The sequence below is a fragment of the Ascaphus truei genome, unplaced genomic scaffold (genome assembly GCF_040206685.1).
Source record: "Ascaphus truei isolate aAscTru1 unplaced genomic scaffold, aAscTru1.hap1 HAP1_SCAFFOLD_603, whole genome shotgun sequence".
In the NCBI taxonomy this organism is placed as follows: Eukaryota; Metazoa; Chordata; class Amphibia; order Anura; family Ascaphidae; genus Ascaphus; species Ascaphus truei.
Genome location: NW_027456936.1, coordinates 160,087 through 184,557, shown reverse-complemented (window position 1 = coordinate 184,557; position 24,471 = coordinate 160,087). Strand labels below are relative to the sequence as shown.

Below are 24,471 nucleotides of genomic sequence, written 5' to 3'. Positions count from 1 at the left end.
TTAATACGCTTAGCAGGGAGGTGGAGAGAGAGAGGCAAGAGGCAGAGAGTGGTGCAGGGGTTGAGGAAGAGATGTTGCATGTACCTTATCAGAACATTAAAGAACATCAATTCACACTGGTGCAGAGTTGATGATGAATCCAGTTCACCTCCAATTCAATTTTAACAGAAATGTTTCATTCTTCATTACTGAAAAAAAAGAAAAGTAAAAAACATTTCATTACTATTTTCAAAATGGATTGAATTCCCCCAACAATGACTATGTGTTACCAATATATCCCTCTCAGTCCCACTGCAGCATATACTGTACCAGTGTGAAAGTAGGAAGGTACACAGTACCGGTAAAACAATACGTGCCGGTACTATGCACCATATGAATTATAAGGGGATGTAAATCTCCCAGTCTCTCTCCATATCCGCAACAGAGCGGGCTCCGGTCAGTGGCATGGATGCCCATATATGGGTATGCTCATATTTGGGCATCCCATGTCACTGACCGGAGCCGGCTCTGAGTATAGGGATATATGCGGAGACGCAGAGGTGCAAGGAAATGGGAGGAGGCACGGTGAGAAACAGGGAGAGACCACAGGAAGATAGAGGGCAACAACTTCCACAAGGTACTTGTATGGGTATAATTGTTTGTATTTTGTGCAGAGGGGGTAATTTCAGATAAAATACAATTCTCCACCCTCTACGAAACAATTCCACTTTGTTCAGTAAGCCAGAAAGTCTTGGTCCCATGTGGACTGAATTTAATGCAAATAAGGTCCTTAATACACAAGTAAAGAATAAAGTTACTTATTCTCTACTGTAAGAAGTGCCACATTGCCCACTATTTGGGTCCTGTGCCCAGATTGTGACCATGCATGGCAGAGGTGAGATTCCCCCAACTCCAATTTGCTACACTCTCCAAGAGAGATAATTGTGATCAGAGGTGGAACTAGGGGAGGGTGTGAGCAGGGTCACTGCCCAGGGAGTAACCTGACTGGGGGCACGGAAATCTCATTTAGTGCATATGTTGCGGCACTGCATTGATTGACCGGTCAATCTGCACTGCTGCCTGTCACAGTGACATCCTGATCGGGCACTGTGATCAGCTATAGCACTGACCCAGGTGAGATAGTTCAGCACTTTACAAGGAGGGAACAGATGTTGTGGGTGACAGATGCTGGAGGTAGGCCAAGACTGTTGGCCAGAGTAACGTGGAGACTTACTGCACTCTGCATGCCCATCCTCTCCCTGACATCAGGGGAAGGAAGTGGCCCTGGGGTGTGTGTAGGTATGCCAGATGTCAGTGTATGCATAAGTAAGTATGCCTGTGTAGTGGGAGGTGTAGGGGCGTTAAGCTGGAGGACTTAAAACAGGCACAAAAGCACATAGATACCTCTGATTATACCGCACCAAATGCTGATAATATCATGCTGTAGCTGCACTTTACAGAAGATGATGCAGATGTCATCATTGGTTGGTGGGTTCATTAAATCAATCCATCATATCATAACCACACTGTGCATATGATGTACTGAATCAGTAACACCAGGAAGACATCTCCATGTTAGGAGTAGAGTTGAAGTTAACAGAATATGTCCAGCACTGTGGTGTGTAGCCCATAAATAATAATTGTGCACATTACCAGAACAACATACTGTCAACTGCAAGATCATTTTGCTGCTTGTAGCGTATGCTCATCCTGTACAGTGTTGTAGTAGATCCGTCTCTTCAGTGTTCACTGCAACAAAAGTAAGACATTGCATTAATATTACAGACGTTTGGGGGCTGAAATCTCACTTCGCTGCGGACAATTTCCCTTTGCATAAGATTCTTGTGATTATGTCAATGATGATCAATAACTGCATCATAACACAGCCGCTCTATACAGAAGATGTACTTGCTCTCAATGGTCATGGAGGTAATACGTCACACAATGTACAGATATAGCAAGGATTATTTCTCCCACTAGTGCATTATGGCATTATGATGGGAAATGTTGTGAGATTCTGCATTATCAGCATCACTGAATCTTTTGGAAATTAAGTGATATTCTATGTTTTAATGCAATATTATGGATGATCAGCCGGTAAAATAATAATAGCTTGCTGTATCTGTAGCCATGCTCTACCCATGATGTGCTGAACCAATGACTGCAGAGAGATTCAGAGTGGTAAACATGACTGGAACGCATCTCTGAATAATGGGCAGCAAAGCAGTGCAGAATAGGAGGTGAAAGTATTTAAAATGGAAGATCCTTAGCAGCTGTGTGGGGAGTAGACAGTACAGACTGACCAAGTAAATGGTAAAAGGAGTAACTTCAACATTACTTGGCTTTGTTCTCCACATTGAAGCTTTCCTCCTCTTTAAATCACTAATACTGATGCCATGTGTAACCTGTACTGAGAGTTATATAATCTACTGGCCTAGATGAAACCATATGATGCAAACAGGATCCATCCCACTCCAGATTCATAGAATTGAACCACCTCAATCTTTCATAACAATCACATAGAACTGCAGCTGTGCGCTACTGCACATGTTCTTGTTATGAATGGTAGTAGATGTGGTCCTTGGGGTCTTTACTTCATACTGTAGCCACCCTCTACTCATGATGTATTGAATCAACGAAAACTTGCATGGTTCAGATCACAGGAAGGGGTAGAGTAGAGATGAAAATATTCAATGTGAAACCCGTAGCAGCCGGATTGTGTGGAGTCAATAAAACGACAAATACTAAATGGTAAATGAGAAATATACACATTGCTTATCTGTCTCTGTGTAGTAATTTTCCTTCTCTTCAACTGTCCTTCAAATTTTCTCTTTTGCAAGAAAAGGAACACATGGCTTCAATATTCACTTCTGTTCTGCAGTCATCCCTCCTGAAATAAAAGTTAAGCATTGCATTGTTATTATGATAATACATACAATAAACCTTGCTCCAAACCATTTGATGCAAAGCAAATCCACCTCCCACCCACAGCTGTGCTCCTTCTAGAGCATGCATGTCAAACTCCAGTCCTCGAGGGTCCCAAACAGGCCAGGTTTTCAGTAGGGATATCCTGAAAACCTGGCCTGTTTGCTGCCCTCGAGGACTGGAGTTTGACATCCTTGTTCTTGAGCTTCTACCACGCAAGTCATCCATGTGAGTGACACTGTACTGCAGTCCTGGTCTGCACACAATCTACTGAATCAATGACATCACACTGTAAAGGCAATCTACAAGATGTATTAGTTGTCCACACTTCCGAAATGTTACTTTTATGTCCAAATCACTTATTCCCATGACCTGATATTTGTATTTGTTATTTATAGGATTGTCACAAAGAGTTGATGAGGTCACCAAATGATAGTATGTAGAGAGAAAGAGAGATCTCAGAACAGAGCCCTGATGTATACCCACAGACAGATCAATAGAAGACGAAGACATGTTAGCAACAGAGATGGAGAATGTGTGACAGGAAAGTTATGATGAAAACCAGGATAGAACTGTGTTACGGATACCAAGAGAGAGTTTAGAATATGAAGGAGGAGAGTGATTGAGAGCATCAAACGCAGCAGATAGATCAAGTAGGATTAGTAGGGAAAAGTGACCTTGGGAATTTGCTTTAAGCACAGTCTGTAGAACGAGCTGTACGAAAGGCAGGTTGTAAAGGATCCAGGAGGGAATGTGATTTAAGAATGTTGACATTCTAGCAATTAGGAGACAAACAGCAGAAGGGATACAGGGCGGTAGTTAGTAAGGCACATAGGGTGTAGGTTGTTTCTGAGAAAAGGGTGACCACTACAGGCTTAAAGTAAGAGGGTAAAGAGCCAGAGAATAGGGAGGAATTGAAGATGTGGGTGAGAGTGGGGACTAAGAGATGCAGTAAGGTGTGAGGGGATACGATCTAGAGGGCATGTGGTAGAGGGAGAAGAGAAGATGATTAGCTTCCAGCTCTGTAAGAGAAGAAAAGGAGTCAAATGCAGAAGGAGAATTAGGTAGAAGGAGAGAAGGGGGAAGGGACAGAAGGAATCTCCTTGTGGGTGGCATCCACCTTGCCTCTGAAGTAGTCAAATGCTTGAGGAGAAGTGAAGGAAGGATGGCAAGTGTGAGGAGAAGGTTAGTGGAGGGAGTCAAATACAGGGAAAAAAAGACAGCGTAAATTAAATTTGAGTGTTGATGAATGTGAAAAAAAAGTAGTGTGGTTTGGCCCCAGAGAGCAGCTTTATACAGGACTGGAGACATTTTTACTGTAGAAAAATCAAATATCAATTGTGTGATTTCCTTCATAGGCATTAAGAACAGCGAGTGGAAGTGTGATGAACATGTTTGGGAATTTAGCCAAGGGTGTGGGCTAGAGGGACAAGTGTGTCAGAGCCTAGAGGGGGCATATAGATAGGAGGATAGCATTGTAAGAGTTAATAAGATTGTTAGTTTAAGCGGAAAGAGAGAGAGAGCAGAGAGGTTAGAGTAGATGTCAGAGGAGAGTTTAATTAAGCAGAGGCAAATCAGTGGGACAGGTAAGATGGGGTGAGGGGAATGACTGATTGTGAATGATGAGAGCAGAAGAGGTCATGTACAACTAGAGCCTTGTTAGTCAGAGAACGGACATTCCAGATGGCATAGGAGAAGGGAAGAGAAAAGTAAGGAAAGGAATGTGGATTACATTAGATAGGTTAACACTCTTAGCAGGGAGGCAGAGGCAGGGAGGCCCGATGTGTATATGAGCAGGTTCAAGATTATAAGAGATATCCCACACATCAGCAAACATAGAAGGAGACACAGAGATAGGTGTAGAGAGAGACAGAGATAGCTCTATGTAGAGAGAGAGGGACGTAGAGAGAATGAGACAGATAGGCGCAGAGAGAGGGGGCGCAGAGAGAGGAGGCGCCAAAAGAGGGGGCGCAGAGAGAGGGGGCACAGAGAATAGGATATTAAAGAGTGCTTTTCATTGAGCAGTGCAGAAATAGCTGCAATAGAGGTCTGTACAAATGGTGCAGTGTGTAGACACATGCAAAGGTAGGGGAAGGAAAGAGGAGAACATGTGGATAAAAGCAGGAGTGTGGAAGTTAGAGAAATTAGAAAAGTTTAACAGAGGAGTGAGGAAACAGCAAGCAGAAAGAACAAGAGAGAGGTTACATTGGGATGACGTTCTGTGGTAAAGAGAAAATGCTAGGAGAGAGCTTTCAAATATTAGAGGACATGAATTGAGGGAGCAAATGTATAAATCAAAACCTGAGGGGGAGGTATAGCACGAAAGCTTGCACAGCAGATTATAGTCTTAATGTTGCGTGTACCTGTCAGGGTATTCAAGAAGTTAAATTCTCACAAGTGCAGAGTTCATGATGAAATGCTGAATCTAGTCCCCCTCCAATTTAATTTTAATATAACTTTTCCATTCTTCATTACTGCAAAAAGCAAACAAAACAAAACCACATTGCATTACTATTTTCAAAATGGATTGAATGGCATATTCAACAGTGACTGTGTGATGCCAATATTCCCCACTCACTCGTAGTGAAGCACATATTGTACTAGTGTTGAAAGTAGGCCGGTAGAGTCAGGTACGCAGTACTGATAAAACAATAAGTGCCCGTCGTAAGTACCAGCTCCGCAACAGTGCGGGCATCACATTAGTGACGTGGATGAACATATATGGATAAGCCCATATTAAGGCATCACGTGACCAGAGCCGTCACTGACTGGGTATACGTAAAGACGCAGGGAGATGCAAGGAAAGGGAGGGAGAGAGACAGGGAGAAGATGTGAAACGGAGGAAGGCACGGATGGAGGGAGTTCTTCCGAGCTTCTGCGGGCCTCTCTCTTTCACTGGTGCATGCCGGGAGCTGGTCCCAACATCCACAAAGTGTGTGTGTATTATTGGTTGTATTTTATGGGGGTAGGAGGGTAGTGTGTATATTGTGTGTGTGGGAGTATTATATTGTGTGTAGAGGTGCAGAGGAGAGTACTAGATTGTGTATCTTGTGTAAGGGTGTTGTGTATATTGTGTTTGGAGCTATAATATTATTGGGGAGATTAGTATTGAGGAGGTATTATAGTGTGTATTGTGGGGAGTATTAGTGTGTGTATTGTTTGTGGGTGACAGATGCTGGGGGTATGCAGCAATCCCTGCACTGAGGTCCGAGGCGGCTCTGCATCGCTCGCACGCACTGTGGACGACCAAGCATGTGCCCATGATAATCATGGCCTTAGAGGGATGAGTGTGTCAGAGCCTAGAAGGGGTATATATATAATGGAGGAGGGAGGAGGAAGGAGGAGGAGGGAGGAGGAGATGATGATAGCATTGTAAAAGTTAACAAGATAGTTAGTTTAAGCAGAAAGTGAGGAGAGGTTAGAGATAAGGGTAGATGTCAGAGGAGAGAGTTCAATTAAGCTGAGGTATCGAGTAGGACAGGGGTGAGGGGAATGAGAGGTGGTGGATGAGAGCAGAAGAGGTCATGTACAAATAGACCTTGTTAGTCAGAGAGCAGTCATTCCAGAGGGCACGTGAGAAGTGAAGAGTAAAGTGAGACATGGAATGTGGATTACATTAGATGGGTTAATACGCTTAGCAGGGAGGTGGAGAGAGAGAGGCAAGAGGCAGAGAGTGGTGCAGGGGTTGAGGAAGAGATGTTGCATGTACCTTATCAGAACATTAAAGAACATCAATTCACACTGGTGCAGAGTTGATGATGAATCCAGTTCACCTCCAATTCAATTTTAACAGAAATGTTTCATTCTTCATTACTGAAAAAAAAGAAAAGTAAAAAACATTTCATTACTATTTTCAAAATGGATTGAATTCCCCCAACAATGACTATGTGTTACCAATATATCCCTCTCAGTCCCACTGCAGCATATACTGTACCAGTGTGAAAGTAGGAAGGTACACAGTACCGGTAAAACAATACGTGCCGGTACTATGCACCATATGAATTATAAGGGGATGTAAATCTCCCAGTCTCTCTCCATATCCGCAACAGAGCGGGCTCCGGTCAGTGGCATGGATGCCCATATATGGGTATGCTCATATTTGGGCATCCCATGTCACTGACCGGAGCCGGCTCTGAGTATAGGGATATATGCGGAGACGCAGAGGTGCAAGGAAATGGGAGGAGGCACGGTGAGAAACAGGGAGAGACCACAGGAAGATAGAGGGCAACAACTTCCACAAGGTACTTGTATGGGTATAATTGTTTGTATTTTGTGCAGAGGGGGTAATTTCAGATAAAATACAATTCTCCACCCTCTACGAAACAATTCCACTTTGTTCAGTAAGCCAGAAAGTCTTGGTCCCATGTGGACTGAATTTAATGCAAATAAGGTCCTTAATACACAAGTAAAGAATAAAGTTACTTATTCTCTACTGTAAGAAGTGCCACATTGCCCACTATTTGGGTCCTGTGCCCAGATTGTGACCATGCATGGCAGAGGTGAGATTCCCCCAACTCCAATTTGCTACACTCTCCAAGAGAGATAATTGTGATCAGAGGTGGAACTAGGGGAGGGTGTGAGCAGGGTCACTGCCCAGGGAGTAACCTGACTGGGGGCACGGAAATCTCATTTAGTGCATATGTTGCGGCACTGCATTGATTGACCGGTCAATCTGCACTGCTGCCTGTCACAGTGACATCCTGATCGGGCACTGTGATCAGCTATAGCACTGACCCAGGTGAGATAGTTCAGCACTTTACAAGGAGGGAACAGATGTTGTGGGTGACAGATGCTGGAGGTAGGCCAAGACTGTTGGCCAGAGTAACGTGGAGACTTACTGCACTCTGCATGCCCATCCTCTCCCTGACATCAGGGGAAGGAAGTGGCCCTGGGGTGTGTGTAGGTATGCCAGATGTCAGTGTATGCATAAGTAAGTATGCCTGTGTAGTGGGAGGTGTAGGGGCGTTAAGCTGGAGGACTTAAAACAGGCACAAAAGCACATAGATACCTCTGATTATACCGCACCAAATGCTGATAATATCATGCTGTAGCTGCACTTTACAGAAGATGATGCAGATGTCATCATTGGTTGGTGGGTTCATTAAATCAATCCATCATATCATAACCACACTGTGCATATGATGTACTGAATCAGTAACACCAGGAAGACATCTCCATGTTAGGAGTAGAGTTGAAGTTAACAGAATATGTCCAGCACTGTGGTGTGTAGCCCATAAATAATAATTGTGCACATTACCAGAACAACATACTGTCAACTGCAAGATCATTTTGCTGCTTGTAGCGTATGCTCATCCTGTACAGTGTTGTAGTAGATCCGTCTCTTCAGTGTTCACTGCAACAAAAGTAAGACATTGCATTAATATTACAGACGTTTGGGGGCTGAAATCTCACTTCGCTGCGGACAATTTCCCTTTGCATAAGATTCTTGTGATTATGTCAATGATGATCAATAACTGCATCATAACACAGCCGCTCTATACAGAAGATGTACTTGCTCTCAATGGTCATGGAGGTAATACGTCACACAATGTACAGATATAGCAAGGATTATTTCTCCCACTGGTGCATTATGGCATTATGATGGGAAATGTTGTGAGATTCTGCATTATCAGCATCACTGAATCTTTTGGAAATTAAGTGATATTCTATGTTTTAATGCAATATTATGGATGATCAGCCGGTAAAATAATAATAGCTTGCTGTATCTGTAGCCATGCTCTACCCATGATGTGCTGAACCAATGACTGCAGAGAGATTCAGAGTGGTAAACATGACTGGAACGCATCTCTGAATAATGGGCAGCAAAGCAGTGCAGAATAGGAGGTGAAAGTATTTAAAATGGAAGATCCTTAGCAGCTGTGTGGGGAGTACACAGTACAGACTGACCAAGTAAATGGTAAAAGGAGTAACTTCAACATTACTTGGCTTTGTTCTCCACATTGAAGCTTTCCTCCTCTTTAAATCACTAATACTGATGCCATGTGTAACCTGTACTGAGAGTTATATAATCTACTGGCCTAGATGAAACCATATGATGCAAACAGGATCCATCCCACTCCAGATTCATAGAATTGAACCACCTCAATCTTTCATAACAATCACATAGAACTGCAGCTGTGCGCTACTGCACATGTTCTTGTTATGAATGGTAGTAGATGTGGTCCTTGGGGTCTTTACTTCATACTGTAGCCACCCTCTACTCATGATGTATTGAATCAACGAAAACTTGCATGGTTCAGATCACAGGAAGGGGTAGAGTAGAGATGAAAATATTCAATGTGAAACCCGTAGCAGCCGGATTGTGTGGAGTCAATAAAACGACAAATACTAAATGGTAAATGAGAAATATACACATTGCTTATCTGTCTCTGTGTAGTAATTTTCCTTCTCTTCAACTGTCCTTCAAATTTTCTCTTTTGCAAGAAAAGGAACACATGGCTTCAATATTCACTTCTGTTCTGCAGTCATCCCTCCTGAAATAAAAGTTAAGCATTGCATTGTTATTATGTTACTACATACAATAAACCTTGCTCCAAACCATTTGATGCAAAGCAAATCCACCTCCCACCCACAGCTGTGCTCCGTCTAGAGCATGCATGTCAAACTCCAGTCCTCGAGGGTCCCAAACAGGCCAGGTTTTCAGTAGGGATATCCTGAAAACCTGGCCTGTTTGCTGCCCTCGAGGACTGGAGTTTGACATCCTTGTTCTTGAGCTTCTACCACGCAAGTCATCCATGTGAGTGACACTGTACTGCAGTCCTGGTCTGCACACAATCTACTGAATCAATGACATCACACTGTAAAGGCAATCTACAAGATGTATTAGTTGTCCACACTTCCGAAATGTTACTTTTATGTCCAAATCACTTATTCCCATGACCTGATATTTGTATTTGTTATTTATAGGATTGTCACAAAGAGTTGATGAGGTCACCAAATGATAGTATGTAGAGAGAAAGAGAGATCTCAGAACAGAGCCCTGATGTATACCCACAGACAGATCAATAGAAGACGAAGACATGTTAGCAACAGAGATGGAGAATGTGTGACAGGAAAGTTATGATGAAAACCAGGATAGAACTGTGTTACGGATACCAAGAGAGAGTTTAGAATATGAAGGAGGAGAGTGATTGAGAGCATCAAACGCAGCAGATAGATCAAGTAGGATTAGTAGGGAAAAGTGACCTTGGGAATTTGCTTTAAGCACAGTCTGTAGAACGAGCTGTACGAAAGGCAGGTTGTAAAGGATCCAGGAGGGAATGTGATTTAAGAATGTTGACATTCTAGCAATTAGGAGACAAACAGCAGGAGGGATACAGGGCGGTAGTTAGTAAGGCACATAGGGTGTAGGTTGTTTCTGAGAAAAGGGTGACCACTACAGGCTTAAAGTAAGAGGGTAAAGAGCCAGAGAATAGGGAGGAATTGAAGATGTGGGTGAGAGTGGGGACTAAGAGATGCAGTAAGGTGTGAGGGGATACGATCTAGAGGGCATGTGGTAGAGGGAGAAGAGAAGATGATTAGCTTCCAGCTCTGTAAGAGAAGAAAAGGAGTCAAATGCAGAAGGAGAATTAGGTAGAAGGAGAGAAGGGGGAAGGGACAGAAGGAATCTCCTTGTGGGTGGCATCCACCTTGCCTCTGAAGTAGTCAAATGCTTGAGGAGAAGTGAAGGAAGGATGGCAAGTGTGAGGAGAAGGTTAGTGGAGGGAGTCAAATACAGGGAAAAAAAGACAGCGTAAATTAAATTTGAGTGTTGATGAATGTGAAAAAAAAGTAGTGTGGTTTGGCCCCAGAGAGCAGCTTTATACAGGACTGGAGACATTTTTACTGTAGAAAAATCAAATATCAATTGTGTGATTTCCTTCATAGGCATTAAGAACAGCGAGTGGAAGTGTGATGAACATGTTTGGGAATTTAGCCAAGGGTGTGGGCTAGAGGGACAAGTGTGTCAGAGCCTAGAGGGGGCATATAGATAGGAGGATAGCATTGTAAGAGTTAATAAGATTGTTAGTTTAAGCGGAAAGAGAGAGAGAGCAGAGAGGTTAGAGTAGATGTCAGAGGAGAGTTTAATTAAGCAGAGGCAAATCAGTGGGACAGGTAAGATGCGGTGAGGGGAATGACTGATTGTGACTGATGAGAGCAGAAGAGGTTATGTACAACTAGAGCCTTGTTAGTAAGAGTGGACATTCCAGAGGGCACAGGAGAAGGGAAGAGAAAAGTAAGGAAAGGAATGTGGATTACATTAGATAGGTTAACACTCTTAGTAGGGAGGCCTGATGTGTATATGAGCCGGTCCAAGATTATAAGAGATATCCCCCAACATCAGCGAGCATAGAAGGAGACACAGAGATAGGTGTAGAGAGAGACAGAGATAGGGATATGTAGAGAGAGAAGGGCGTCAAGAGAATGAGACAGATAGGCGTAGAGAGAGGAGACATAGAGAGAGGGAGGCGTAGAGAATGAGGGAAGGTGGAAGAGAATAGGATGTGCAGGAGTGCATTTCATTGAGCAGTGCAGAAATAGCTGCAATAGAGGTCTGTACAAATGGTGCTTTGTGTAGACACATGCAAAGGTAGGGGAAGGAAAGTGTATAGAACATGTGGATAAAAGCAGGAGTGTGGAAGTTAGAGAAATTAGAAAAGTTTTACAGAGGAGTGAGGAAACAGTAAACAGAAAGAACAAGAGAGAGGTTACATTGGGATGACGTGCTGTGGTAGAGAGAAATGCTAGGAGAGAGCCTCCAGATATTAGAGGAAATGAATTGAGAGAGCAAATGTATAAATCAAAACCGGAGGGGGAGGTATAGCACGAAAGCTTGCACAGCAGTTGATGAAGATTATAGTCTTAAAGTTGCGTGTACCTGTCAGGGCACTCAAGAAGGTCAATGCTCACAAGTGCAGAGTTCATGAAGAAATGCTGAATCCAGTTCCCCTCCAATTTAATTTTAATATAACTTTTTCATTCTTCATTACTGCAAAAAGCAAACAAAACAAAACCACATTGCATTACTATTTTCAAAATGGATTGAATGACATATTCAACAGTAACTGTGTGATGCCAATATTGCCTTCTCACTCGTAGGCCAGTACGGTCAGGTACCCAGTACTGATAAAACAATAAGTGCCCGTACTAAGTACCAATATGAATTATAAGGAAATGTAAAATCTCCAGGTCTCTCTCCATCTCTGCAACAGATATATGGATAAGCCCATATTAAGGCATCACGTGACCGGAGCCGTCACTGACTGGGTATACGCAAAGATGCAGGGAGATGCAAAGAAAGGGAGGGAGAGAGACAGGGAGAAGATGGGAAACGGAGGGAGGCACGGATGGCAGGCCTCTCTCTTTCACTGGTGCATGCAAGGAGCTGGTCCCAACATCCACAAAGTGTGTGTGTATTATTGGTTGTGTTTTATGGCGGTAGGAGGATAGTGTGTATATTGTGTGTGTGTGGGAGTATTATATTGTGTGTAGGGTATTATAGTGTGTATATTATGTTGAGGTGCAGAGGAGAGTGTTAGATTGGGTATCTTGTGTTAGGGGGTATTGTGTATATTGTGTTTAAGACTATAATATTATTGGGGAGATTATTATTGAGGAGGTATTAAAGTGTGTATTGTGGGGAGTATTAGTGTATGTATTATTTGTGGGTGACAGATGCTGTGGGTAGGCCAAGAGTACGGGCCAGACTAAGGTGGAGACTTTCTGTACTCTGCATACAGGACTCTACATGTACTGCAGAGGTGAAATTCCCCCAACTCCAATTTGCTACACTCTCCAAGAGAGAATATTGTGATCAGAGGTGGAAGATGAGCAGGGTCACTGCCCAGGGAGTAGCCTGTCAGGGGGCATGGAAATCTCTTTTGGTGCGTATGTTGCCACGTGGCATTGATTGACCGGTCAATTAGCACTGCTTCCTATCACAGTGACATGATCCGGTGCTGTGATCGGTTGCAGCGCTGACCAAGGTGTGTTAGTGCAGCAATTTACAGGGAGGGAACAGAGGTTGTGGGTGACAGATGCTGGGGGTAGGCCAAGAGTACGGGCCAGAGCAAGGTGGAGATATTCTGTACTCTGCATGCCCATCCTGCATGCCCAGGACTCTGCATGCATGCCAGTGGCTGTGGGGTGTGTGTGTGTAGGTATGCCAAGTGTCAGTGTGCATAAGTAAGTGTGCTGTGTGTGTAAGTAAGTTTGCCTGTGTGCAGGAGGTGTAGGGGGGTGGGGGGCGGGGGGCGGTTCAGCTGGAGGACTTTACCCAGCACAAAAGCACATAGATGCCTCTGATTATATCACCCCAAATGCTGATAATATCCTGCTGTAGATGCACTTTACAGAAGATGATACAGATGTCATCAGTGTTTGGTGGGTTCATTAAATCAATCCATCATATAATAGCCACACTGTGCATATGATGTACTGAATCAGTAACACCAATCACAGGAAGACATCTCCATGGTAGGGGTAGTGTTGAAGTTAACAAAATATGTCCAGCACTGTGGTGTGGAGCCCATACATAATAATTGTGCACATTACCAGAACAACATATTGTCAACTGCATGATCATTTTGCTGCTTGTAGTGTATACTCTTGTCCTGTGCAGTGTTGTAGTAGATCCGTCTCTTCGGTGTTCACTGCAATAAAAGTAAGACATTGCATTAATATTACAGAAGTTTGGGGGCTGAAATCCCACTATGCTAATGACAGTTTCCCTTTGCATAAGATTCTTGTGATTATATCTCAATGATGATCAATAACAACTACATCATAACACAGCTGCTCTATACAGAATATGTATTTGCCATCAATGGTCATGGAGGCAATATGTCACACAATGTACATATATAGCGAGGATTATTTCTTCCTCTGGTGTATTATGATGGGAGGGTGAGATTCTGCATTATCAGCATCAGTAAATCTGTAGGAAACTGAGTGATATTCTATTTTTTAATGCAATATTAGGGTAAAATAAAGCTTGCTGTATCTATAGCCATGCTCTACCCATGATGTGCTGAATCAATGACTGCAGAGCGATTTAGAGTGGTAAACATGACTTGAACTCATCTCTGAATAGAGGGTAGCACAGTAGTGCAGAGTAGAAGGTGAATGTATCTCAAATGGAAACCCTTAGCAGCTGTGTGGGGAGTAGACAGTACAGACTGACCAAGTAAATAGTAAAAAGTAGTAACTTCAACATTACTTGGTTTTGTTCTCCACTCCTGTTTTTCTGTTCTTTAAATCACTAATACTGATGCCATATGTAACCTGTACTGAGAGTTATATACTCTACTGGCCTAGATCAAATTAAATGATGCAAACAGGATCCCTCCCACTCAAGATTCATATGATTGCACCACCTCAACCTTTCATAGCAATAACATAGAACTGCAGCAGTGCGCTACTGCACATGTTCTTGTTATGAATGGTAGTAGATGTGGTCCTTGGGTCAGTACTTCATACTGTAGCCACACTCTATTCATGATGTATTGAATCAACAAAAATCTGCATGGTACAGATCACAGGAAGGGGTGGAGTAGAGGTGAATATGTCCAATGCGAAACCCTTAGCAGCCGGATTTTTTGGAGTCAATAAAACGACAAATACTAAATGAGAAATATACACATTGCTTATCTGTCTCTGTGTAGTCATTTTCCTCCTCTTCAACTGTCCTTCAATTTTCTATTTTGCAAGAAAATGAACACATGGCTTCAATATTCACTTCTGTTCTGCAGTCTTTCCTCTTGAAATAAAAAAGTTAAGCATTGCATTATTATTATTATAATTATTATTGACGATACATACAATGAACCTTGCTCCAAACCATGTGATACAAAGCAAATCCACCTCCCTCCCACAGCTGTGCTCCTTCTAGAGCTTCTACCACACAAGTTATTCATGTCAGTGAAACTGTACTGCAGTCCCGGTCTGCACACAATCTACTGAATCAATGACATCACACTGTGTCACACAATGTCATGCTAACGACAGGAAACAATCTTTGTATATATAATAATAATAATAATAATAATAATAAAAAAAATAAGACAGGACAGACACTCCTACATTGCAATCAATAGAAAATAACTGGGACAGGCACTTCAAGGATGCATACGGTCCCGGATAAACTGTAGCTACCTATACACGTGTGCCTTGTCTCTAGACTCTGCAAATATCTCTATTTATATACCACCCATTGTGTACTCAGCGCTTTACAAGAGAGACCAAAAAGTACAGGAAATTATTATACAATAAGTTCAACAAACAAAAACAGACAATAGGAAAGTAAATCCCTGTCCTGGGTAGTTTACAATCTAAGAGAAATGTAAGGAGACTTACAGAGAGACAACAGGTGGGGGAACAAGTGCAGTAGATGACAATGCTTGTCCTTAATGGTGGGTACTTGTAGTATAAAGCACTTCTTGGGAACAATAGTTAGTGACTGAATGAGTGACAGTAGCAACGAGTAAAAGCTATTGAAATGCTTCATTTAAGTTGTGAATTTTAAGGTTGATCTTAAATGTGGGTGGAAGAGGGTATGTTGGCATATACTGAGTGTGTGTGAGTTTCACAGGTAAATTGATGGGAAAGGGTTTCAGGCAAGAGAGCGAGTGCGCAGTAGAGGTGTAAGAAGTATAATGGAGACAGTTATTAGTAGAGCTTAGGAGACGAGGAAGGGCATAACGAGACCAAAGATGATATGTAGGAAGGAGCAGATGAATAGAGAATAGTGTTGGACTGGGTCCTCAACTATAAAAAAATGGGTAACGGGTACCCGGCCAAAATGAAAGGTTCTACCCGGTCGGGTACACGGTTTGGCACTTACCTTCCGGGTGGCGGTGACATCTAGGATCAGCAGCAGTCCTGTGACGGTGGCAGCATCTGTGGTGTCTTCAGCCGGCGGGGGAGCTGCAGGCTCACAGACACAGCTTACCTGCTTCGGTGCTGTGGAAGTGATTCCTGCAGCTCCCCCTGCCAGGTGAAGACACCTCTGATGCTGCCAACATCAGAGGACTGCTGCTGCTGATCCTAGATGTCTTAGGAAAGGTAAGTATAAAAGATTATTTCCAGCTGCCCTGACATTACCCGACGCCGGGTATTACCCGGCCAAGTCCACTTCTCAGTGGCCGGTTTCGAGTAATGTCCGGGTAGCTGGAAATGTGTTGGGTAACGCCGGGTACTCGGTACACCACTAATAGAGAACCTTAACAAAAAGGTAAGGAGGAGAACTTTGTAGGTGATCTGAAACTTGATGGGAAGCAAGGAGAGGGATTTAAGGAGGAGGAGGAGATGAGCAGATACTGTTGTGGGAGAAAGGGAAATTATTCAAGCAGCAGAGTTTTGGATAGATTGCAAATGAGAAAGTTGTGAAGCAGGGAGCCCTGTTAGCAGTATGTTAACCCATACGATAAGGGCATGCATTGGCGTTTTAGCAGTAGATTGACAGAGAAAAGGGCAAATCTTGGAAATATTACAGAGAAAGAATCGACAAACTTTAGCCAGTGTCGTGAATGAAGATGGAAAGGGAAGAGTCAAATGTTACTCCTAGGCAATGTGCTTTCATGACAGGATGATGGTAGTACTGTTTACTGCGATGGAGAAAGGTGATATTAGGCCAGATTTAGGGGGAAATATGAGGAGCTCAGTTTTAGACATTAGGTTTAAGGCAGAAGAGTGTCATCCATGGAGGATATAGCCAGGAGGCGACCCGAAACTAGGAACTAAATTGCAGGAGTGACGGTAGGGTGGATAGGTGTGTGTATCATCTGCATAGAGATGATATCAAGGGCCAAAATAGTTGATAAGGTCAACTAGTGATAGTATGTAGTGAGAGAGGTCCCAGAACAGAGTCCTGAGGTATACCAACAGACAAAACAACAGGAGACAAAGACACGTTAGCAACAGAGATGGAGAATGTGTGATGGAGAAGTATGATGAAAACCAGGATATAAGTTTGCTGCGGATACGAAGAAAGAGTTTAGAATATGAATGAGAAGAGTGATTGACAGTATCAAAAGCAGAAGAGAGATCAAGCAGGATTAGTAAGTAAAATGGACCTTGGGAATTTTCTTTATGTACATAATTGGTTACATTGGGAAAGGCAGATTGTGAAGGGCCCAGAGGAGCATGTGATTTAAGAATGTTGATCAAACGGGAGATCACAAGACGTTCTAGCAATTAGGAGGCAAATGGTAGGACGGATACAGGGCGATAGTTAGAAATTCACACAAGGTCAAGGTTATTTTTGAGAATAGGGGTGACCACTGCATGCTTAAAAGGAAGAGTTGAAAGAGCCAAAGGATATGGAGGAATTGAAGATGTGGGTGAGAGTGAGAATATAGGATTGAGAGGGCATGTGGTAGAGGGAGAAGAGAAGATCAGGTTCCAGCTTTGTGACAGGAGAAAAGGAGTCAAGAGTGCAATGAGATCTAGATAGAAAAAGAGAGAGGGGGAAGGGAGAGAACGAATCTACTTGTGGATGGCATCCACCTTGCCTCAAGTGAGCAAAGGCTTGAGGAGAAATAAAGGATGGATGTTAAGTGGGAGGAGAAAGTCAGTGGTGGGACTCAAATACATAGAAGACAGTGTGAATGAAATTGGAGTGTTGATGAGTGAGGAAAAAGTAGTGTTTGACCTTAAAAAAAGGAGCAGAGTTTTACAGAACAGGACAAAGGTTTAGTGTAGAAAATCAGACTGTGAGATTTCCTCCATAGGTGTTAAGAGCAGCAGTGTGATGTGATGAAGTGTGATGAGAGCGTGCTTGTGAATTAAACCAATGCATGGGTTAGGCTGCGTCTATAGTAAGCACGCAACAGAAGGCAAAGTTAGCGCATGCCTGTCGCTCCAGCAATCCCTGCACTGAGGTCCGAGGCGACGGGGAGGCCCTGCATCGCTCGCACGCACTGTGGACGACCAAGCGTGTGCCCATGATAATCACGGCCTTAGAGGGATGAGTGTGTCAGAGCCTATAAGGGGCATATAGATGATGGAGGAGGAGGGAGGAGGAGATGATAGCATTGTAAGAGTTAACAAGATAGTTAGTTTAAGCAGAAAGTGAGGAGAGGTTAGAGATAAGGGTAGATGTCAGAGGAGAGAGTTCAATTAAGCTGAGGTATCGAGTAGGACAGGGGTGAGGGGAATGAGAAGTGGTGGACATTCCAGAGGGCACGTGAGAAGGGAAGAGTAAAGTGAGACAAGGAATGTGGATTACATTAGATGGGTTAATACGCTTAGCAGGGAGGTGGAGAGAGAGGCAAGAGGCAGAGGGTGGTGTAGGGGTAGAGGAAGAGATGTTGCATGTACCTTGTCAGAACATTAAAGAACGTCAATTCACACTGGTGCAGAGTTGATGATGAAATGCTGAATCCAGTTCACGTCCAATTCAATTTTAACAGAACTTTTTCATTCTTCATTACTGCAAAAAAAAAAAGTAAAAAACAATGCATTACTATTTTCAAAATGGATTGAATTCCCCCACCAATGACTATGTGTTACCAATATATCCCTCTCAGTCCCACTGCAGCACATACTGTACCAGTGTGAAAGTAAGAAGGTACACAGTACCGGTAAAACAATACGTGCCGGTACTATGCACCATATGAATTATAAGGGGATGTAAATCTCCCAGTCTCTCTCCATATCCGCAACAGAGCGGGCTCCGGTCAGTGGCATGGATGCCCATATATGGGTATGCTCATATTTGGGCATCCCATGTCACTGACCGGAGCCGGCTCTGAGTATAGGGATATATGCGGAGACGCAGAGGTGCAAGGAAATGGGAGGAGGCACGGTGAGAAACAGGGAGAGACCACAGGAAGATAGAGGGCAACAACTTCCACAAGGTACTTGTATGGGTATAATTGTTTGTATTTTGTGCAGAGGGGGTAATTTCAGATAAAATACAATTCTCCACCCTCTACGAAACAATTCCACTTTGTTCAGTAAGCCAGAAAGTCTTGGTCCCATGTGGACTGAATTTAATGCAAATAAGGTCCTTAATACACAAGTAAAGAATAAAGTTACTTATTCTCTACTGTAAGAAGTGCCACATTGCCCACTATTTGGGTCCTGTGCCCAGATTGTGACCATGCATGGCAGAGGTGAGATTCCCCCAACTCCAATTTGCTACACTCTCCAAGAGAGATAATTGTGATCAGAGGTGGAACTAGGGGAGGGTGTGAGCAGGGTCACTGCCCAGGGAGTAACCTGACTGGGGGCACGGAAATCTCATTTAGTGCATATGTTGCGGCACTGCATTGATTGACCGGTCAATCTGCACTGCTGCCTGTCACAGTGACATCCTGATCGGGCACTGTGATCAGCTATAGCACTGACCCAGGTGAGATAGTTCAGCACTTTACAAGGAGGGAACAGATGTTGTGGGTGACAGATGCTGGAGGTAGGCCAAGACTGTTGGCCAGAGTAACGTGGAGACTTACTGCACTCTGCATGCCCATCCTCTCCCTGACATCAGGGGAAGGAAGTGGCCCTGGGGTGTGTGTAGGTATGCCAGATGTCAGTGTATGCATAAGTAAGTATGCCTGTGTAGTGGGAGGTGTAGGGGCGTTAAGCTGGAGGACTTAAAACAGGCACAAAAGCACATAGATACCTCTGATTATACCGCACCAAATGCTGATAATATCATGCTGTAGCTGCACTCTACAGAAGATGATGCAGATGTCATCATTGGTTGGTGGGTTCATTAAATCAATCCATCATATCATAACCACACTGTGCATATGATGTACTGAATCAGTAACACCAGGAAGACATCTCCATGTTAGGAGTAGAGTTGAAGTTAACAGAATATGTCCAGCACTGTGGTGTGTAGCCCATAAATAATAATTGTGCACATTACCAGAACAACATACTGTCAACTGCAAGATCATTTTGCTGCTTGTAGCGTATGCTCATCCTGTACAGTGTTGTAGTAGATCCGTCTCTTCAGTGTTCACTGCAACAAAAGTAAGACATTGCATTAATATTACAGACGTTTGGGGGCTGAAATCTCACTTCGCTGCGGACAATTTCCCTTTGCATAAGATTCTTGTGATTATGTCAATGATGATCAATAACTGCATCATAACACAGCCGCTCTATACAGAAGATGTACTTGCTCTCAATGGTCATGGAGGTAATACGTCACACAATGTACAGATATAGCAAGGATTATTTCTCCCACTGGTGCATTATGGCATTATGATGGGAAATGTTGTGAGATTCTGCATTATCAGCATCACTGAATCTTTTGGAAATTAAGTGATATTCTATGTTTTAATGCAATATTATGGATGATCAGCCGGTAAAATAATAATAGCTTGCTGTATCTGTAGCCATGCTCTACCCATGATGTGCTGAACCAATGACTGCAGAGAGATTCAGAGTGGTAAACATGACTGGAACGCATCTCTGAATAATGGGCAGCAAAGCAGTGCAGAATAGGAGGTGAAAGTATTTAAAATGGAAGATCCTTAGCAGCTGTGTGGGGAGTAGACAGTACAGACTGACCAAGTAAATGGTAAAAGGAGTAACTTCAACATTACTTGGCTTTGTTCTCCACATTGAAGCTTTCCTCCTCTTTAAATCACTAATACTGATGCCATGTGTAACCTGTACTGAAAGTTATATAATCTACTGGCCTAGATGAAACCATATGATGCAAACAGGATCCATCCCACTCCAGATTCATAGAATTGAACCACCTCAACCTTTCATAACAATCACATAGAACTGCAGCTGTGCGCTACTGCACATGTTCTTGTTATGAATGGTAGTAGATGTGGTCCTTGGGTCTTTACTTCATACTGTAGCCACCCTCTACTCATGATGTATTGAATCAACGAAAACTTGCATGGTTCAGATCACAGGAAGGGGTAGAGTAGAGATGAAAATATTCAATGTGAAACCCGTAGCAGCCGGATTGTGTGGAGTCAATAAAACGACAAATACTAAATGGTAAATGAGAAATATACACATTGCTTATCTGTCTCTGTGTAGTAATTTTCCTTCTCTTCAACTGTCCTTCAAATTTTCTCTTTTGCAAGAAAAGGAACACATGGCTTCAATATTCACTTCTGTTCTGCAGTCATCCCTCCTGAAATAAAAGTTAAGCATTGCATTGTTATTATGATAATACATACAATAAACCTTGCTCCAAACCATTTGATGCAAAGCAAATCCACCTCCCACCCACAGCTGTGCTCCTTCTAGAGCATGCATGTCAAACTCCAGTCCTCGAGGGTCCCAAACAGGCCAGGTTTTCAGTAGGGATATCCTGAAAACCTGGCCTGTTTGCTGCCCTCGAGGACTGGAGTTTGACATCCTTGTTCTTGAGCTTCTACCACGCAAGTCATCCATGTGAGTGACACTGTACTGCAGTCCTGGTCTGCACACAATCTACTGAATCAATGACATCACACTGTAAAGGCAATCTACAAGATGTATTAGTTGTCCACACTTCCGAAATGTTACTTTTATGTCCAAATCACTTATTCCCATGACCTGATATTTGTATTTGTTATTTATAGGATTGTCACAAAGAGTTGATGAGGTCACCAAATGATAGTATGTAGAGAGAAAGAGAGATCTCAGAACAGAGCCCTGATGTATACCCACAGACAGATCAATAGAAGACGAAGACATGTTAGCAACAGAGATGGAGAATGTGTGACAGGAAAGTTATGATGAAAACCAGGATAGAACTGTGTTACGGATACCAAGAGAGAGTTTAGAATATGAAGGAGGAGAGTGATTGAGAGCATCAAACGCAGCAGATAGATCAAGTAGGATTAGTAGGGAAAAGTGACCTTGGGAATTTGCTTTAAGCACAGTCTGTAGAACGAGCTGTACGAAAGGCAGGTTGTAAAGGATCCAGGAGGGAATGTGATTTAAGAATGTTGACATTCTAGCAATTAGGAGACAAACAGCAGGAGGGATACAGGGCGGTAGTTAGTAAGGCACATAGGGTGTAGGTTGTTTCTGAGAAAAGGGTGACCACTACAGGCTTAAAGTAAGAGGGTAAAGAGCCAGAGAATAGGGAGGAATTGAAGATGTGGGTGAGAGTGGGGACTAAGAGATGCAGTAAGGTGTGAGGGGATACGATCTAGAGGGCATGTGGTAGAGGGAGAAGAGAAGATGATTAGCTTCCAGCTCTGTAAGAGAAGAAAAGGAGTCAAATGCAGAAGGAGAATTAGGTAGAAGGAGAGAAGGGGGAAGGGACAGAAGGAATCTCCTTGTGGGTGGCATCCACCTTGCCTCTGAAGTAGTCAAATGCTTGAGGAGAAGTGAAGGAAGGATGGCAAGTGTGAGGAGAAGGTTAGTGGAGGGAGTCAAATACAGGGAAAAAAAGACAGCGTAAATTAAATTTGAGTGTTGATGAATGTGAAAAAAAAGTAGTGTGGTTTGGCCCCAGAGAGCAGCTTTATACAGGACTGGAGACATTTTTACTGTAGAAAAATCAAATATCAATTGTGTGATTTCCTTCATAGGCATTAAGAACAGCGAGTGGAAGTGTGATGAACATGTTTGGGAATTTAGCCAAGGGTGTGGGCTAGAGGGACAAGTGTGTCAGAGCCTAGAGGGGGCATATAGATAGGAGGATAGCATTGTAAGAGTTAATAAGATTGTTAGTTTAAGCGGAAAGAGAGAGAGAGCAGAGAGGTTAGAGTAGATGTCAGAGGAGAGTTTAATTAAGCAGAGGCAAATCAGTGGGACAGGTAAGATGGGGTGAGGGGAATGACTGATTGTGAATGATGAGAGCAGAAGAGGTCATGTACAACTAGAGCCTTGTTAGTCAGAGAACGGACATTCCAGATGGCATAGGAGAAGGGAAGAGAAAAGTAAGGAAAGGAATGTGGATTACATTAGATAGGTTAACACTCTTAGCAGGGAGGCAGAGGCAGGGAGGCCCGATGTGTATATGAGCAGGTTCAAGATTATAAGAGATATCCCACACATCAGCAAACATAGAAGGAGACACAGAGATAGGTGTAGAGAGAGACAGAGATAGCTCTATGTAGAGAGAGAGGGACGTAGAGAGAATGAGACAGATAGGCGCAGAGAGAGGGGGCGCAGAGAGAGGAGGCGCCAAAAGAGGGGGCGCAGAGAGAGGGGGCACAGAGAATAGGATATTAAAGAGTGCTTTTCATTGAGCAGTGCAGAAATAGCTGCAATAGAGGTCTGTACAAATGGTGCAGTGTGTAGACACATGCAAAGGTAGGGGAAGGAAAGAGGAGAACATGTGGATAAAAGCAGGAGTGTGGAAGTTAGAGAAATTAGAAAAGTTTAACAGAGGAGTGAGGAAACAGCAAGCAGAAAGAACAAGAGAGAGGTTACATTGGGATGACGTTCTGTGGTAAAGAGAAAATGCTAGGAGAGAGCTTTCAAATATTAGAGGACATGAATTGAGGGAGCAAATGTATAAATCAAAACCTGAGGGGGAGGTATAGCACGAAAGCTTGCACAGCAGATTATAGTCTTAATGTTGCGTGTACCTGTCAGGGTATTCAAGAAGTTAAATTCTCACAAGTGCAGAGTTCATGATGAAATGCTGAATCTAGTCCCCCTCCAATTTAATTTTAATATAACTTTTCCATTCTTCATTACTGCAAAAAGCAAACAAAACAAAACCACATTGCATTACTATTTTCAAAATGGATTGAATGGCATATTCAACAGTGACTGTGTGATGCCAATATTCCCCACTCACTCGTAGTGAAGCACATATTGTACTAGTGTTGAAAGTAGGCCGGTAGAGTCAGGTACGCAGTACTGATAAAACAATAAGTGCCCGTCGTAAGTACCAGCTCCGCAACAGTGCGGGCATCACATTAGTGACGTGGATGAACATATATGGATAAGCCCATATTAAGGCATCACGTGACCAGAGCCGTCACTGACTGGGTATACGTAAAGACGCAGGGAGATGCAAGGAAAGGGAGGGAGAGAGACAGGGAGAAGATGTGAAACGGAGGAAGGCACGGATGGAGGGAGTTCTTCCGAGCTTCTGCGGGCCTCTCTCTTTCACTGGTGCATGCCGGGAGCTGGTCCCAACATCCACAAAGTGTGTGTGTATTATTGGTTGTATTTTATGGGGGTAGGAGGGTAGTGTGTATATTGTGTGTGTGGGAGTATTATATTGTGTGTAGAGGTGCAGAGGAGAGTACTAGATTGTGTATCTTGTGTAAGGGTGTTGTGTATATTGTGTTTGGAGCTATAATATTATTGGGGAGATTAGTATTGAGGAGGTATTATAGTGTGTATTGTGGGGAGTATTAGTGTGTGTATTGTTTGTGGGTGACAGATGCTGGGGGTATGCAGCAATCCCTGCACTGAGGTCCGAGGCGGCTCTGCATCGCTCGCACACACTGTGGATGACCAAGCATGTGCCCATGATAATCATGGCCTTAGAGGGATGAGTGTGTCAGAGCCTAGAAGGGGCATATATATGATGGAGGAGGGAGGAGGAGGAGGGAGGAGGAGGAGATGATAGCATTGTAAAAGTTAACAAGATAGTTAGTTTAAGCAGAAAGTGAGGAGAGGTTAGAGATAAGG

General features: G+C 43.2%; 2 long non-coding RNA genes across 3 annotated transcripts; both read right to left on the bottom strand.

The window, feature by feature from the left end:
- Positions 1-1,638: 1,638 nt before the first annotated feature.
- On the bottom strand, positions 1,639-5,373 carry LOC142485426 (uncharacterized). The gene is made up of 3 exons (XR_012798467.1): positions 5,268-5,373; positions 2,750-2,869; positions 1,639-1,728 (listed from the first exon to the last, which is right to left on the bottom strand). It is a non-coding gene; the product is annotated as an uncharacterized LOC142485426 (long non-coding RNA).
- Positions 5,374-11,781: 6,408 nt separating this feature from the next.
- On the bottom strand, positions 11,782-23,524 carry LOC142485425 (uncharacterized). Of its 2 annotated transcripts, XR_012798466.1 has the most exons (6): positions 23,412-23,524; positions 20,894-21,013; positions 19,778-19,873; positions 18,223-18,334; positions 13,459-14,662; positions 11,782-11,893 (listed from the first exon to the last, which is right to left on the bottom strand). It is a non-coding gene; the product is annotated as an uncharacterized LOC142485425 (long non-coding RNA). The 2 variants fall into 2 exon arrangements; XR_012798465.1 differs by having other exon boundaries at positions 19,778-21,013.
- Between the last annotated feature and the right edge of the window lie 947 nt (positions 23,525-24,471).